Source organism: Panthera onca, chromosome X (assembly GCF_046562875.1).
Source record: "Panthera onca isolate mPanOnc1 chromosome X, mPanOnc1 haplotype 2, whole genome shotgun sequence".
In the NCBI taxonomy this organism is placed as follows: Eukaryota; Metazoa; Chordata; class Mammalia; order Carnivora; family Felidae; genus Panthera; species Panthera onca.
The window spans coordinates 33782971-33786786 of NC_138357.1; the positions used below are offsets into that span (position 1 = coordinate 33782971).

Consider the following 3816-nt stretch of genomic DNA (forward strand, 5'->3'; position numbering starts at 1 on the left):
GAAAAGTGATATGAAGAATGTAGTCAAACATGCCCTCTGCTGGTCTGAATATTAGATCCCTAAAAGCCATAAGGTTTATCTGCAGTGTTTGTAGTGGAGTATACATTTGTAGGTTCATATGTTTCAGACTGAATCAGAAAGGGCTCCTTTTATTTTCTGTGAAATGGTAAAACAGACACATCTCCTAGTAAATGATCATTAAAGCAAGAAGAAACGCCTACCAAACATACCTTCCCAGCGTTGCATGGAATCATCGTTATCTGAAATACTTGAGAACAGTGGCCTCTTAAACTACAAAAAGTAACGTATGCAGTAGTTTCGTCAGCATAGCAAACTGACCTAACACCAAACTCTGTTCTAAGGACATAAAAACCCTGAATAAAAATATAGCTATTTTAATAATCACAATGGATCTTGAAAGAAAAGTTCCCAGCTGACAGAAGTATAAAAAGAACTCAAGCTCTCTGCTTCTCCCTGTAAAACAGAAGCCACATTTTCTGGAGTGGTGCCAGCTCGTCCCGAGACACGATGGCAAAGGTTGGACTAAACCGATTTGGCCATATTGGGCACCTGGTCGCCGGGGCTGCTTTTAACTCTGGCAAAGCGGATGTTGTCCCCATCAATGACCCCTTCATCGACCTCAACTACATGGTCTATATTCTCCAATATGATTCTACCCACGGCACAGTCAAGGCTGAGAACAGGAGACTCGTCATCAATGGAAAGCCCATCTCCATCTTCTAGAGGCTAGATCCCATCAACGTCAAATGGGGTGATGCTGGTGCTGAGTATGTTGTGGAGTCCACTGGGGTCTTCACCACCATGGAGAAGGCTGGGGCTCACTTGAAGGATGGGGCCAAGAGGGTCATCATCTCTGCCCCTTCTGTTGATGTTTGTGATGGGCGTGAACCATGAGAAGTATGACAACTCCCTGAAGATTGTCAGCAATGCCTCCTATACCACCAAGCGCTTGGGCCCTCTGGCCAGCGTCATCCATGATGACTTTGGCATCATGGACCACAGTCCATGCCATCACTGTACCCCAGAAGACCGCGGATGGCCCCTCTGGGAAACTGTGGCATGATGTCTGAGGAGCCACCCAGAACATCATCCCTGCTTCTGCTGGCACCACCAAGGCTCTAGGCAAGATCATCTCTGAGCTAAATGGGAAGCTCATTGGCATGACTTTCTGTGTCCCCACCCCCAACGTGTCAGTTGTGGATCTCACTTGCGACCTGGAGCTGCAAAATTCAGCGACATCAAGAAGGTGGTGAAGCAGGCATTGGAGGGCGCCTTCAAGGGCATCCTAGGCTATACTGAGGACCAGGTTGTCTCCTGTGACTTTAACAGTGACACCCACTCTTCCATCTTCGACACTGGGGTTTGCATCGCCTCCAATGACTACTTTGTCAAGCTCATTTCCTTGTATGACAATGAATTTTGGCTACAGGAACCAGGTGGTGAACCTGATAGTCCACATGGCCTCCAAGGAGTAAGGGCCCCCTAGGCCACCAGCCCCCGCAAGAGCAAGAGGAAAAGAGAGTCCCTCAGCTTCTGGGGAGTCCTTGCCCCAAATCATCCCCCAACACGCTGAGAATCTCCAGACCTCTACACAGTTTCCATCCCAGACCCCCTGAAGAAGGGGAGGGGCTTGGAGAGCCCCATCTTGTCATGTACCATCAATAAAGCATACCGTACCCAGCCAAAAAAAAAAAAAAAAAGAAAAGAAAAGAACTCAAAACAAAAATGATAAGTAAATTAGCTGGTATTTTTTTTTTAATTTTTTTTTCAACGTTTTTTATTTATTTTTGGGACAGAGAGAGACAGAGCATGAACGGGGGAGGGGCAGAGAGAGAGGGAGACACAGAATCGGAAACAGGCTCTAGGCTCCGAGCCATCAGCCCAGAGCCTGACGCGGGGCTTGAACTCACGGACCGCGAGATCGTGACCTGGCTGAAGTCGGAAGCTTAACCGACTGCGCCACCCAGGCGCCCCAAATTAGCTGGTATTATGGTGACCTAAGGGCTATCTGAACTAGTCATACACCTTGGTAACTTTGGATTAGGCTTTGAAGGCCCTTGCAGGAAAGGGAATCATGACCTTGTACTTGCCTAAGGCAGATAGCTCCAACTGAGGAAGAGCGATAAGTAAGCTGCACCTTGTGACTAGAGGACTAGGGAAAACATACCTCTGCCAGATGGCCCAGGGAAGCTTCAAGGAAACATGACTCTCCCTTCGTCTCTGGGTGGGGAACAGGCAAAATCGGTATACCATGAGAAATAAAAGCCTTAAGTTTGTGACAAATGCCCCTATACCATCTGAGTTTACAGTGCACACGTAGTGCCGGAAGGCAAAGGAAAACTTAACATCGAAAACTGTTTCCCGTTATGTGAAATTGCTCGCGTCTCTAGCAGATGCAAACGCAAAAATTATTTTTAGAGCTATCTTCAGAAACTAGGGAGCCAGGGACTCCTACAGGAAAAAAAAATCCTGCCTCAATAAGAAGCAGGCATGTGTGCGTGCACACTCGTAGAATAGACACATCATACAAATCACAGAAGTATACAACCTATCCTTTTTTAAACAATGTTTATTTATTTACTTTTGAGAGGAGGGGAAGGACAGAGAGAGAGAGAGAGAGACAGAGAGAGACAGAGAATCCCAAAGCAGGCTCCGCGATGCCAGCACAGAGCCTGACCTGGGGTTCGATCTCACGAACCCGAGATCGTGACCTGAGCCGAAATCAAGAGTCCGATGCTTAACCAACTGAGCCACCCAAGCGCCCCATAGGTAACCTATCCTTAAGAAGTTCTGCATATATAGCACACAGTAAACCAGAGATAAAAGAACAATACCAAAAAAAAGAACCCTAAAAATAAATATATTTAAAATGATTAATGATATTAAAGGGAATAGAGCCACGGGGGTGGGAGCGGGGGAATAAAAAAAAAAAAAAGGCATCAGAATCATCCAATAAAAATTCTAGACATGAAAGTAAGGTCACAGAATTAAAAAACTAAGCTGATTCAGAATTTAGGTAGAAAATCTTACAGAGAGATTAAGAAACATAGAAGTGTGAATGACATATCTAACAAGCATTCCAAAAGAAGGAAATAGGAAGTGGAGAGGAACAATAGTGAAAAAAGAGGAGAATTTAAGGAAGACATGAATACTTAGATTGAAAGAGCAAAGCTGCCATCAAGATAAATCGAATTAAAGTGACATGTTGGAGGGGCGCCTGGGGGGCTCGGTTGCTTAAGCATCCCACTCTTGATTTTGGCACAAAGCCTGCATGGGATTCTCTCTCTCTCTCTCTCTCTCTCTCTCTCTCTGCTCGTGCACTCTCTCTCTCAAAATAGATAAGTAAATATTCTGAAAAAATGCTTACGATCCTCTCTTTCTCTCCCTCTTCCTCTGCCCCTCCCCACTTATGTGCTCTCTCTCTCAAAAATAAATAAGTAAAGTTAAAAAAATAAAGTGGCGTGTGGAAACAAGGGAGGAAAGCTATAGAATGACAAATGCAAAGAAAAAGACTACAAGTAATCCGAGGAAAGATCTATATTCTGCCCCCCCCCCAATAAAATGGCGATCACGCAGACAACAGATTTCATACCAACAACTCGGGCCAGAAGACAGTGAACATCTATCATCCAACAGCTAAGGGAAAATAGCTGCCTACCTAGGGCAGCTAAATATCCAAGAGTGAATGTGAAAAAAGACATTTTCAGACAAACATTGGAAGAGTTTACCACTCATGAATGCTTACTGAAAATGTGACCCAAGACTATACTAAAATGAGGAAAAGGCTGAACCTTG

The 3816-nt window shown here is 44.9% G+C and overlaps 1 pseudogene; it reads left to right on the plus strand.

Annotated features, from left to right (window-relative positions):
* Positions 1–528: 528 nt before the first annotated feature.
* LOC145714666 (glyceraldehyde-3-phosphate dehydrogenase pseudogene) lies at positions 529–1496 on the plus strand (annotated as a pseudogene).
* Positions 1497–3816: the final 2320 nt, after the last annotated feature.